The sequence below is a fragment of the Pan troglodytes genome, chromosome 13 (assembly GCF_028858775.2).
Source record: "Pan troglodytes isolate AG18354 chromosome 13, NHGRI_mPanTro3-v2.0_pri, whole genome shotgun sequence".
NCBI lineage: Eukaryota > Metazoa > Chordata > Mammalia > Primates > Hominidae > Pan > Pan troglodytes.
In genome coordinates, this window is record NC_072411.2 from 7,663,196 (window position 1) to 7,680,113 (window position 16,918).

Below are 16,918 nucleotides of genomic sequence, written 5' to 3' on the forward strand. Positions count from 1 at the left end.
TAAACATTGAAATATCTACACTGACGTCTGTAAAAACATGGAAATATCTACACAGTCATCTGAATAAACATGGAAATATCTACACCACCATCTGTATAAACATGGAAATACCTACAATACCATCTGTATACACATGGAAATATCTACACAGACATCTGTACAAATATGGAAATATCTTCACCGCCATCTGTATAAACATGGAAATATCTACAACGCTACCTGTATAAACATGGAAATATCTCCACTGCTATCTCTATAAACATCGAAATATCTACAACGCCATCTGTATAAACATGGAAATACTTACAAAGTTATCTGTATAAACATGGAAATGTCTACATCGCCATCTGCATAAACATGGAAATATCTACACAGCCATGTGTATATACATGGAAATATCTACACCGCTATATATATAAACATAGAAATAACTACACCGCTATCTGTATAAACATGGAAATATCTACACGGTCATCTGTGTATAGATGGAAATATCAACACCGCCATCTGTACAAACATGGAAATTTCTTCACCGCTATCTATATAAACATGGAAATATCTACACCGCTATCTGTATAAACATGGAAATATCTACACCGCGATCTGTATAAACATGGAAATATCTAAACCGTGATCTGTATAAACATGGAAATATCTACACCGCTATCTGTATAAACATGTAAATATCTACACAGCTATCTCTATAAACATGGAAATATCTACACCGCCATCTGTATAAACATGGAAATACCTACGAAGTCATCTGTATAAACATGGAAATATGTGCACAGCCATCTGTATAAACATGGAAATATCTACACAGCCATCTGTATATACATAGAAATATCTACACCAATATCTGAATAAACATGGAAATAACTACTCCGCTATTTGTATAAACAGGGAAATATCTACAACGTGATCTGTATATACATGGAAATATCTACACCGCCATCTCTATAAACATGGAAATATCTACACCCCTATCTCTATAAACATGGAAATATCCACAGCGCTATCTCTATAAACATGGAAAAATAAACACCGCTATCTCTATGAACATGGAAATATCTACACCGCCATCTTTATAAACATGGAAATATCTACACCACGCTCAGTATAAACATTGAAATATCTACACCGCTGTCTGTATAAACATGGAAATATCTCCACTGCTATCTCTATAAACATCGAAATATCTACACCGCCATCTGTATAAACATGGAAATATTTACAAAGTTATCTGTTTAAACATGGAAATATCTACACCGCCATCTGTATAAACATGGAAATATCTACACAGCCATGTGTATATACATGGAAATATCTACACCGCAATCTACATAAACATGGAAATAACTACACCACTATCTGAATAAACATGGACATATCTACACGGTCATCTGTGTATACATGGAAATATCAACACCGCCATCTGTACAAACATGGAAATATCTGCACCGCTATCTGTATAAACATGGAAATATCTACACCGCGGTCAGCATAAACATGGAAATATCTACACCACTATCTGTATAAACATGGAAATATCTACACCGCTATCTCTCTAAACGTGGAAATATCTACACCGTGATCTGTATAAACATGGAAATATTTACACCAATATCTGTATAAACATGGAAATTTCTACACCGCTATCTGTATAAATATGGAAATATCTACACCGCTATCTCTATAAACATGGAAATATCTACACCGCCATCTGTAAAAACATGGAAATACCTATACAATCTTCTCAGTAAACATGGAAATATGTACACCACCATCTGTATGAACATGGAAATATCTTCAATGCCATCTGTATAACATGGAAATACCTACACGGCAATCTGGGTATAGATGGAAACATCAACACCGCCAACTATACAAACATGGAAATATCTACACTGTTATCTCTATAAACATGGAAATATGTACACTGCGGTCTGTATAAACATGGAAATATCTACACCGGTATCTGTATAAACATGGAAATATCTACACCATGATCTGTATAAACATGGAAATATATACAACGCTATCTGTATAAAAATGGAAATATCTGCACCGCTATCTCTACAAACATGGAAATATCTACAAAGCCATCTGTATAAACATGGAAATACCTACACAGTCATGTGTAGGAACATTTAAATATCTACACTGCCATCTGTATAAACCTAGAAATATCTACACAGCCCTCTGTATAAATATGGAAATAACTGCATAGACATCTGTGTAAACATGGAAATATCTGCACCGCTATCTGTATAAACATGGAAATACCTACACTGCTGTCTCTACAAACATGGAAATATGTACAGCGCTATGTGTATAAACATGGAAATATCTCCACTGCTCTCTGTATAAACATGGAAATATCTCCACCGTTATCTGTATAAACATGGAAATATCTGCAGCGCCATCTCTATAAACATTGAAATATCTACACTGCCAACTGTAAAAACATGGACATATCTACACCGCAAACTGTATAAACACGGAAATATCTACACCACCATCTGTATAAACATGGAAATAACTACAATGCCATGTGTATAAACATGGAAATATCTGCAGCGCCATCTCTATAAACATTGAAATATCTACACTGCCATCTGTAAAAACATGGACATATCTACACCCCAAACTGTATAAACATGGAAATATCTACACCACCATCTGTATAAACATGGAAATACCTACAATACCATCTGTATAGACATGGAAATATCTACACAGACATCTGTATAAATATGGAAGTATCTACACGGCCATCTGTATAAACATGGAAATATCTACACTGCCATCTGTAGAAAGATGGAAATATGTACACCGCTATCTCTATAAATATGGAAATATCTACAACGCCATCTCTATAAACATGAAAATATCTACACTGCCATCTCCATAAAGATGGAAGTATCTACTCCGCCATGTGTATAAACACGGAAATATCTACACCACCATCTGTGTAAACATGGAAATATCTACACCGCTATCTGTATAAACATGGAAATATCTACACCGCCATCTGTGTATAGATGGAAATATCAACACCGCCTTCTGTACAAACATAGAAATGTCTACATCGCTATCTCTATAAGCATGTAAATATCTGCAATGCCATCTGCAAAAACATGGAAATACCTATACAGTCATCTGTATAAACGTGGAAATATCTACAATGCCATCTGTATACCCATGGAAATATCTACACAGCCATCTGTATAAACATGTAAATATCTACACTCCTATCTCTATAAACATGGAAATATCTACACCGCCATCTCAATAAACATGAAAATATCTACACTGCCATCTCCATAAACATTTAAGTAACTACTCCGCCATCTGTATAAACATGGAAATATCTACACAGCCATCTGTGTGAATAAGGAAATATCTACAATGCCATCTGTATAAAGATATAAATATCTGCACCGCGAGCTGTATAAACATAGAAATATCTACATCGCTACCTGTATAAACATGGAAATACCAACACCGCTATCGGTATAAACATGGAAATATCTACAACGCCATCTATGTAAACATGGAACTATCTATACTGCTATGTCTATAAACATGGAATTACCTACACCGCTATCTCTATAAACATGGAAATATCTACACCACTATCTGTATAAACATGGAATTATCTACACCGCTATCTGTATAAACATGGAAATATCTACACCGCGATCTGTGTAAACATGGAAATTTATACAGCGCTATCTGTATAAACATGGAAATATCTGCACCGCTATCTCTATAAACATGGATATATCTACAAAGCCATCTGTATAAACATGGAAATACCTACAGAGTCATGTGTTGGAACATGGAAATATCTACACTGCCATCTGTATAAACATAGAAACATCTTCACAGCCCTCTGAATAAATATGGAAATATCTGCAAAGGCATCTGTGTAAACATGGAAATATCTGCACCGCTATCTGTATAAACATGGAAATACCTACACCGCTGTCTCTATAAACATGGAAATATGTACACTGCTATGTGTATAAACATGGAAATATCTCTATTGCTGTCTGTATGAACATGGAAATATCTCCACCGTTATCTGTTTAAACATGGAAATATGTACAGCGCCATCTCTATAAACATTGAAATATCTACAATGCCATCTGTAAAAACATGGAAATATCTACACAGTCATCTGAATAAACATGGAAATATCTACACCACCATCTGTATAAACATGGAAATACCTACAATACCATCTGTATACACATGGAAATATCTACACAGACATCTGTATAAATATGGAAATATCTACACCGCCATCTGTATAAACATGGAAATATCTACACTGCCATCTGTAGAAACATGGAAATATCTACACCACTATCTCTATAAATATGGAAATATCTACACCGCCATCTCTATAAACATGAAAATATCTACACTGCCATCTCTATAAAGATGGAAGTATCTACTCCGCCATGTGTATAAACACGGAAATATCTACACCACCATCTGTGTAAACATGAAAATATCTACACCGCTATCTGTATAAACATGGAAATATCTACACCGCTATCTGTATAAACTTGGAAATAACTACACCGTGATCTGTATAAACATGGAAATATCTACACCGCGATCTGTATAAACATGGAAATATCTACACCGCTATATGAATAAACATGGAAATATCTACACCGCGATCTGTATAAACATGGTAATATCTACACCACCATCTATATAAACATGGAAATACCTACACCGCCATTTGTATAAACATGGAAATATCTACAATGCCATCTGTAGAAAGATGGAAATATCCACACCGCAGTCTGTGTAAACATGGAAATATCTACACCGTTTTCTTTATAAACATGGAAATATCTGCACCACAATCTGTGCAAAGATGGAAATATATACAACGCTATCTCTATAAACATGGAAATATCTGCACCGCTATCTGTTTAAACATGGAAATGTCTACAACGCTATCTGTGTAAACATGGAAATATCTACACCGTTTTCTTTGTAAACATGGAAATATCTGCACCACAATCTGTGCAAAGATGGAAATATATACAACGCTATCTCTATAAACATGGAAATATCTGCACCGCTATCTGTATAAACATGGAAATATCTACACCGCTATCTGTATAAATATGGAAATATCTACACCGCTATCTCTATAAACATGGAAATGTCAACACCGCTATCTGTATATACATGGAAATATCTACATGGCTATCACTAAAAACCTGGAAATATCTTCACTGTATACAGATCTACAATGCTATCTGTATGAACATGGAAATAGCTACACCGCGATCTCTATAAACATGGATATGTCTATACCGCTATCTTTATAAACATGGAAAAATCTACACTGTCATCTGTATAAACACGGAAATACCTACACTGCCATCTGTATACACATGGAAATATCTACACAACCATCTGTATAATCATGCAAATTTCTACACCGTTATCTCTATAAACATGGAGATACCTGCACCAGTATCTCCATAAAAATGGAAATAACTACACTGCCATTTCCATAAACATGGAACTATGTACACCGCCATCTGTATAAACATGGGAATATTTACACTGCCATCTGTATAATGATGTAAATATCTACACCGCGATCTGTGTAAACATGGAAATATCTACACCGCTATATATATAAACTTGGAAATACCAACACCGTTATCTGTATAAACTTGGAAATGTCTACAACACTATCTGTATAAACATGGAAATACCTACACCACTATCTCTGTAAACAAGGAAATATCTACACCGCTATCTGCATAAACTTGGAAATATCTACACCACCATATCTATAAACATGGAAATATCTCCACCGCTATCTGAATAAACATGGAAATATCTCCACCGCTCTCTGTATAAAGATGGAAATATCTACAACGCTATCTGTATAAACATGGAAATATCTACACCGCTATCTTTATAAACATGGAAATATCTACACCGCTATCTGTATAAACATGCAAATATCTACAGCGCTATCTGTAAAAACATGGAAATATCTCCACCGCTATCTGTATAAACATGGAAATATCTACACCGCTATCTTTATAAACATGGAAATATCTACACCGCTATCTGTATAAACATGGAAATATCCACACCACAATCTGTATAAACATGGAAATATCTGCACGGCAATCTGTATAAACATGGAAATATCTACACAACTATCTGTATAAACATGGAAAAATCTTCACAGCCGTCTGTATAAACATGGAAATATCTACACCGCTATCTGTATAAATATGGAAATATCTACACCGCTATCTCTATAAACATGGAAATGTCTCCACCGCTATCTGTATAAACATGGAAGTATTTACATAGCTATCTGTATAAACATGGAAATATCTACACAGCTGTCTGTATAAACATGGAATATCTACACCACTCTCTGTATAAGCATGGAAATTTCGACACAGCTATCTGTATAAACATGGAAATATCTACACCACAATCTGTATAAACATGGATATATCTACACCGCTATCTGTATAAACATGGAAATATCTACACCACTATCTGTATATCTATGGAAATATATACACCGCTATCTCTATAAACATGGAAATGTCTACACCGCTGTCTGTATAAACATGGAAATATCTTCATGGCTATCTCTCTAAACACGGAAATATCTACACCACCGTATGTATAAACATGGAAATACCTACACAGTGATCTGTATAAACATCGAAATATCTACCCCACTATCTGTATAAACATGGAAATATCTACACTGCAATCTGTATAAACATGGAAATAACTACACAACCATCTCTATAAACATGGAAATATCTACATCGCTATCTGTATAAACATGGAGATATCCACACCGCTATCTGCGTAACATGGAAATATTTACTCCGCCATCTGTATAAAACATGGAAATATCTACACAGTCATCTGTATAAACATGGAAATATCTACACCACCATCTGTAAAAACATGGAAATATCTACACCGCCATCTCTACAAACATGGAAATACCTGCAACGCTATCTGTATAAACACGGAAATATCGACACCGATATCTGCAAAAACTTGGAAATATCTAGACTGCCATCTCTATAAACATGAAAATATGTCCAACGCTATCTGTATAAACTTGAAAATATCTCCACCGATATCTGTATAAACATGGAATTATCTACACCGCTATCTGTATAAACATGGAAATATCTACGCCGTTATCTGTATTAACATGGAAATATCTAGAATGCTATCTGTATAAACATTCAAATATATACATTGCTATCTGTATAAACATGGAAATATGTACACCACTATCTGTATAAACATGGAAATATATACACCGCTATCTGTATAAACATGCAAATATCTACAGCGCTATCTGTATAAACATGGAAATATCTCCAACGCTATCTGTATAAACATGGAAATATCTACACCGCTATCTTTATAAACATGGAAATATCTACACTGCAATCTCTATAAACATGGAAATATCTACAACACTATCTGTGTAAACATGGAAATACCTTCACAGCTGTCTGTGTAAACATGGAAATATGTACACCGCTATCTGTGTGAATATGGAAATATCTACACCTGTGCCTAAGTAAACATGGAAATATCTCCACCACTGTCTCTATAAACATGGAAATGTCTACACCGCTATCTGTATAAACATGGAAATAACTACACCACAATCTGTATAAACATGGATATATCTACACTGCTATCTGTATAAACATGTTAATATCTACACTGCTATCTGTATAAACATGGAAATACCTACTCCGCTATCTGTATAAATATGGAAATATCTACACCCCTATCTCTATAAACATTAAAATGTCAACACCGCTGTCTGTATAAACATGGAAATATCAACATGGCTATCCCTAAAAACATGGAAATGTCTTCACCGCCTTCTGTATAAACATGGAAATATCTAGACTGCTATCTGTATAAACAATCAAATATCTACATTGCTATCTGTATAAATATTTAAATATCTCCACCTCTATCTCTATAAACATGGAAATATCTATACCGGTATCTGTATAAACATGGAAATATCTACACCGCTATCTGCATAAACATGCAAATATCTACAGCGCTATCTGTATAAACATGGAAATAGCTACACCGCTATATATATAAACCTGGAAATATCTACACCGCTTTCTGTGTAAACATGGAAATATCTACACCACAGTCTGTATAAACATGGATATATCTACACCACTGTCTGTATAAACATGGAAATATCTACACTGCTATCTGTATAAACATGGAAATGTCTACTCCGCTATCGGTATAAATATGGAAATATCTACACCGCTATCTATATAAACATGGAAATGTCAACACCGCTATCTGTATATACATGGAAATATCTACATGGCTATCACTAAAAACCTGGAAATATCTTCACCGTATAGAGATCTACAATGCTATCTGTATGAACATGAAAATAGCTACACCGCGATCTCTATAAACATGGATATGTCTACACCGCTATCTTTATAAACATGGAAATATCTACACTGTCATCTGTATAAACATGGAAATACCTACACTGCCATCTGTATACACATGGAAATATCTACCCAACCATCTGTATAATCATGCAAATTTCTACACCGTTATCTCTATAAACATGGAGATACCTGCACCAGTATCTCTGTAAACATGGAAATATCTACACTGCCATTTCCATAAACATGGAACTATGTACACCGCCATCTGTATAAACATGGAAATATCTACAATGCCATCTGTATAATGATGTAAATATCTACACCGCGAGCTGTGTAAACATGGAAATATCTACACCTCTATATATATAAACTTGGAAATACCAACACCGCTATCTGTATAAACTTGGAAATGTCTACAACGCTATCTGTATAAACATGGAAATACCAACACCGCTATCTCTGTAAACAAGGAAATATCTACACCGCTATCTGCACAAACTTGGAAATATCTACACCACCATATCTACAAACATGGAAATATCTCAACCGCTATCTGAATAAACATGGAAATATCTCCACTGCTCTCTGAATAAACATGGAAATATCTACAACGCTATCTGTATAAACATGGAAATATCTACACCGCTATCTTTATAAACATGGAAATATCTACACCGCTATCTGTATAAACATGCAAATATCTATAGCGCTATCTGTAAAAACATGGAAATATCTCCACCGCTATGTGTATAAACATGGAAATTTCTACACCGCTATCTTTATAAACATGGAAATATCTACACCGCAATCACTATAAACATGGAAATAACTTCAACACTATTGGTGTAAAGATGGAAATATCTACACAGCTGTCTGTGTAAACATGGAAATATGTACACCGCAATCTGTGTGAGGATGGAAATATCTACACCGCAATCTGTGGAAATATGTTAATAACTACACCTCTATCTCTGTAAACATGGAAATATATACACCACTATCTGTATAAACATGGAAATATCTACACCGCTATCTGTATAAACATGGAAATATCCACACCACAATCTGTATAAACATGGAAATATCTGCACCGCAATCTGTATAAACATGGAAATATCTACACAACTGTCTGTATAAACATGGAAACATCTACACAGCCGTCTGTATAAACATGGAAATATCTACACCGCTATCTGTATAAATATGGAAATATCTACACCGCTATCTCTATAAACATGGAAGTGTCTACACCGCTATCTGTATAAACGTGGAAGAATTTACATAGCTATCTGTATAAACATGGAAATATCTACACCGCTGTCTGTATAAACGTGGAATATCTACACCACTCTCTGTATAGGCATGGAAATATCGACACCGCTATCTATATAAACATGGAAATATCTACACCACAATCTGTATAAACATGGATATATCTACACCGCTATCTTTATAAACATGGAAATATCTACACCACTATCTGTATATCTATGGAAATATATACAACTCTATCTCTATAAACATGGAAATATCTACACCGCCATCTGTGTAAACATGGAAATATGTACACAATCATCTGTATAAACATGGAAATAACTACAACGCTATGTGTATAAAAATGGAAATATCTACACCGTTATCTATATAAACATGGAAATATCTAGACCGCTATCTGTATAAACATTCAAATATTATATAAACATGGAAATAACTTCAACACTATTGGTGTAAAGATGGAAATATGTACACAGCTGTCTGTGTAATCATGGAAATATGTACACCGCAATCAGTGTGAAGATGGAAATATCTACACCGCAATTTTTGCAAATATGGAAATATATACACTTCTAACTCTGTAAACATGGAAATATCTACACCACTCTCTGTATAAACATGGATATATCTACACCGCTATCTGTATAAAATGGAAATACCTGCACCACAATCTGTATAAACATGAATACATCTACACAGCAATCTGTATAAACATGGAAATATCTACACCACTATCTGTATAAAGATGGAAATATCTACTCCGCTATGTGTATAAATATGGAAATATCTACACCACTGTCTCTATACACATGGAAAAGTCTACACCGCTATCTGTATAAACATGGAAATATCTACATGGCCATCTCCATAAACATGGAACTATCTACACCGACATCTGTATAAACATGGAAATACCTACACCACTATCTGAATAAACATGGAAATATCTACACCACTGTCATTATAAACATGGAATTACCTACACCACCATCTCTATACACATGGAAATATTTACACTGCTATCTCTGCAAACATAGAAATATCAAGACCACCATCTCTGTAAACATGGAAATATCTACACCGCCTTCTGAATGAACATGGAAATATCTACACCGCCATCTGTATAAACATGGAAATATCTAAATTGCCATCTTAGGAAAATGGAAATATCTACACCACGATCTGTATAAACATGGAAATATGAACACCGCTACCTGTATAAACATGGAAATACCTACACGGCTCTCTGTATAAACATAGAAACATCTACAACACGATCTCTATAAACAAGGAAATATCTCCACCGCAATCTGTATAAACATAGAAATACCTACATCGTCATCTGTATAAACATGGAAATATCTACACAGTCATCTCTATAAAAATGGAAATATCTACACCGACATCTCTATAAACATCAAATTATCTACACCGCCATCTCCATAAACATGGAAAAATCTACACTGCTATCTGTAAAAACATGGAAATAACAACAAAGCTATCTGTATAAACATGGAAATACCTAAACCACTATCTCTATAAACATGGAAATATCTATAATGCTATCTGTGTAAACATGGAAATGTCTACAGAGCTATCTGTGTAAACATGGAAATATCTACAACGCTATCTGAATAAACATGGAAATATCCACACCGCAATCTGTTCAAAGATGGAAATAACTACACCGCTATCTGTGTAAACATGGTAATATCTACACCGCTATCTGTCTAAACATGGAAATATCTACACCGATATCTGTATATACATGGAAATATCTACACCGCCATCTCTATAAACGTGAAAATATCTACACGGCCATCTCCATAAACATGAAACTATCTACACCGCCATCTGTATAAACATGGAAATACCTTCTAAGCTATCTGAATAAACATGGAAATATCTACACCACTATCTCTATAAACATGGAAATACCTACACCACTATCTCCATACGCATGCAAATACCTACACCGCTATCTCTATAAACATAGAAATATCTACACCGCCATCTCCGTAAACATGGAAATATCTACACCGCCTTCTGAATGAACATGGAAGTATCCACACCGCAATCTGTTCAAAGATGGAAATATCTACACCGCTATCTGTGTAAACATGGTAATATCTACACCGCTATCTGTATAAACATGGAAAGATCTACACCGATATCTGTATAAACATGGAAATATCTACACCGCCATCTCTATAAACATGGAAATATCTACACCGCTAATCTGTATAAACATAGAAATATCTACAAAGCTATCTGTATAAATATGGAAATATCTTCACTGCTATATCTATAAACATGGAAATACCTTCACCGCTATCTGTATAAACATGGAAATATCTACACCACTATCTCTATAAACATGGAAATACCTACACCACCATCTGTATAAACATGGAAATATCTACACAGTCATCTCTATAAACATGGAAATATCGACACTACCATCTGCTTAAACATGGAAACATCTACACTGCCATCTGTATGCACATGGAAATATCTACACAGCCATCTGCATTGACATGGAAATATCCTCACCGCCATCTCTATAAACACGGAAATACATACAACGCTATCTATATAAACATGGAAATATCTACACCGCCAGCTCTATAAACCTGAAAATATCTGCACCGTGAGCTCCATAAACATGGAAATATCTACACCACCATCTGTATAAACACGGAAGTATCTACACCGCTATCTGTAAAAACATGGAATTATCTACACTGCCATCTCTATAAAGATGGAAATAACAACACCGCGAGCTGTATAAACATGGAAATATCTACAATGCTAGTTGTATAAACATGGAAATACCAACACCACTATCTATATAAACATGGAAATATATACACCGCTATCTGTATAAACATGGATATATCTTCACCGTTATCTGTATAAACATGGAAATATCTACACCATGATCTGTATAAACATGGAAATATATACAACGCTATCTGTATAAAAATGGAAATATCTGCACCGCTATCTCTACAAACATGGAAATATCTACAAAGCCATCTGTATAAACATGGAAATACCTACACAGTCATGTGTAGGAACATTTAAATATCTACACTGCCATCTGTATAAACCTAGAAATATCTACACAGCCCTCTGTATAAATATGGAAATAACTGCATAGACATCTGTGTAAACATGGAAATATCTGCACCGCTATCTGTATAAACATGGAAATACCTACACTGCTGTCTCTACAAACATGGAAATATGTACAGCGCTATGTGTATAAACATGGAAATATCTCCACTGCTCTCTGTATAAACATGGAAATATCTCCACCGTTATCTGTATAAACATGGAAATATCTGCAGCGCCATCTCTATAAACATTGAAATATCTACACTGCCAACTGTAAAAACATGGACATATCTACACCGCAAACTGTATAAACACGGAAATATCTACACCACCATCTGTATAAACATGGAAATAACTACAATGCCATGTGTATAAACATGGAAATATCTGCAGCGCCATCTCTATAAACATTGAAATATCTACACTGCCATCTGTAAAAACATGGACATATCTACACCCCAAACTGTATAAACATGGAAATATCTACACCACCATCTGTATAAACATGGAAATACCTACAATACCATCTGTATAGACATGGAAATATCTACACAGACATCTGTATAAATATGGAAGTATCTACACGGCCATCTGTATAAACATGGAAATATCTACACTGCCATCTGTAGAAAGATGGAAATATGTACACCGCTATCTCTATAAATATGGAAATATCTACAACGCCATCTCTATAAACATGAAAATATCTACACTGCCATCTCCATAAAGATGGAAGTATCTACTCCGCCATGTGTATAAACACGGAAATATCTACACCACCATCTGTGTAAACATGGAAATATCTACACCGCTATCTGTATAAACATGGAAATATCTACACCGCCATCTGTGTATAGATGGAAATATCAACACCGCCTTCTGTACAAACATAGAAATGTCTACATCGCTATCTCTATAAGCATGTAAATATCTGCAATGCCATCTGCAAAAACATGGAAATACCTATACAGTCATCTGTATAAACGTGGAAATATCTACAATGCCATCTGTATACCCATGGAAATATCTACACAGCCATCTGTATAAACATGTAAATATCTACACTCCTATCTCTATAAACATGGAAATATCTACACCGCCATCTCAATAAACATGAAAATATCTACACTGCCATCTCCATAAACATTTAAGTAACTACTCCGCCATCTGTATAAACATGGAAATATCTACACAGCCATCTGTGTGAATAAGGAAATATCTACAATGCCATCTGTATAAAGATATAAATATCTGCACCGCGAGCTGTATAAACATAGAAATATCTACATCGCTACCTGTATAAACATGGAAATACCAACACCGCTATCGGTATAAACATGGAAATATCTACAACGCCATCTATGTAAACATGGAACTATCTATACTGCTATGTCTATAAACATGGAATTACCTACACCGCTATCTCTATAAACATGGAAATATCTACACCACTATCTGTATAAACATGGAATTATCTACACCGCTATCTGTATAAACATGGAAATATCTACACCGCGATCTGTGTAAACATGGAAATTTATACAGCGCTATCTGTATAAACATGGAAATATCTGCACCGCTATCTCTATAAACATGGATATATCTACAAAGCCATCTGTATAAACATGGAAATACCTACAGAGTCATGTGTTGGAACATGGAAATATCTACACTGCCATCTGTATAAACATAGAAACATCTTCACAGCCCTCTGAATAAATATGGAAATATCTGCAAAGGCATCTGTGTAAACATGGAAATATCTGCACCGCTATCTGTATAAACATGGAAATACCTACACCGCTGTCTCTATAAACATGGAAATATGTACACTGCTATGTGTATAAACATGGAAATATCTCTATTGCTGTCTGTATGAACATGGAAATATCTCCACCGTTATCTGTTTAAACATGGAAATATGTACAGCGCCATCTCTATAAACATTGAAATATCTACAATGCCATCTGTAAAAACATGGAAATATCTACACAGTCATCTGAATAAACATGGAAATATCTACACCACCATCTGTATAAACATGGAAATACCTACAATACCATCTGTATACACATGGAAATATCTACACAGACATCTGTATAAATATGGAAATATCTACACCGCCATCTGTATAAACATGGAAATATCTACACTGCCATCTGTAGAAACATGGAAATATCTACACCACTATCTCTATAAATATGGAAATATCTACACCGCCATCTCTATAAACATGAAAATATCTACACTGCCATCTCTATAAAGATGGAAGTATCTACTCCGCCATGTGTATAAACACGGAAATATCTACACCACCATCTGTGTAAACATGAAAATATCTACACCGCTATCTGTATAAACATGGAAATATCTACACCGCTATCTGTATAAACTTGGAAATAACTACACCGTGATCTGTATAAACATGGAAATATCTACACCGCGATCTGTATAAACATGGAAATATCTACACCGCTATATGAATAAACATGGAAATATCTACACCGCGATCTGTATAAACATGGTAATATCTACACCACCATCTATATAAACATGGAAATACCTACACCGCCATTTGTATAAACATGGAAATATCTACAATGCCATCTGTAGAAAGATGGAAATATCCACACCGCAGTCTGTGTAAACATGGAAATATCTACACCGTTTTCTTTATAAACATGGAAATATCTGCACCACAATCTGTGCAAAGATGGAAATATATACAACGCTATCTCTATAAACATGGAAATATCTGCACCGCTATCTGTTTAAACATGGAAATGTCTACAACGCTATCTGTGTAAACATGGAAATATCTACACCGTTTTCTTTGTAAACATGGAAATATCTGCACCACAATCTGTGCAAAGATGGAAATATATACAACGCTATCTCTATAAACATGGAAATATCTGCACCGCTATCTGTATAAACATGGAAATATCTACACCGCTATCTGTATAAATATGGAAATATCTACACCGCTATCTCTATAAACATGGAAATGTCAACACCGCTATCTGTATATACATGGAAATATCTACATGGCTATCACTAAAAACCTGGAAATATCTTCACTGTATACAGATCTACAATGCTATCTGTATGAACATGGAAATAGCTACACCGCGATCTCTATAAACATGGATATGTCTATACCGCTATCTTTATAAACATGGAAAAATCTACACTGTCATCTGTATAAACACGGAAATACCTACACTGCCATCTGTATACACATGGAAATATCTACACAACCATCTGTATAATCATGCAAATTTCTACACCGTTATCTCTATAAACATGGAGATACCTGCACCAGTATCTCCATAAAAATGGAAATAACTACACTGCCATTTCCATAAACATGGAACTATGTACACCGCCATCTGTATAAACATGGGAATATTTACACTGCCATCTGTATAATGATGTAAATATCTACACCGCGATCTGTGTAAACATGGAAATATCTACACCGCTATATATATAAACTTGGAAATACCAACACCGTTATCTGTATAAACTTGGAAATGTCTACAACACTATCTGTATAAACATGGAAATACCTACACCACTATCTCTGTAAACAAGGAAATATCTACACCGCTATCTGCATAAACTTGGAAATATCTACACCACCATATCTATAAACATGGAAATATCTCCACCGCTATCTGAATAAACATGGAAATATCTCCACCGCTCTCTGTATAAAGATGGAAATATCTACAACGCTATCTGTATAAACATGGAAATATCTACACCGCTATCTTTATAAACATGGAAATATCTACACCGCTATCTGTATAAACATGCAAATATCTACAGCGCTATCTGTAAAAACATGGAAATATCTCCACCGCTATCTGTATAAACATGGAAATATCTACACCGCTATCTTTATAAACATGGAAATATCTACACCGCTATCTGTATAAACATGGAAATATCCACACCACAATCTGTATAAACATGGAAATATCTGCACGGCAATCTGTATAAACATGGAAATATCTACA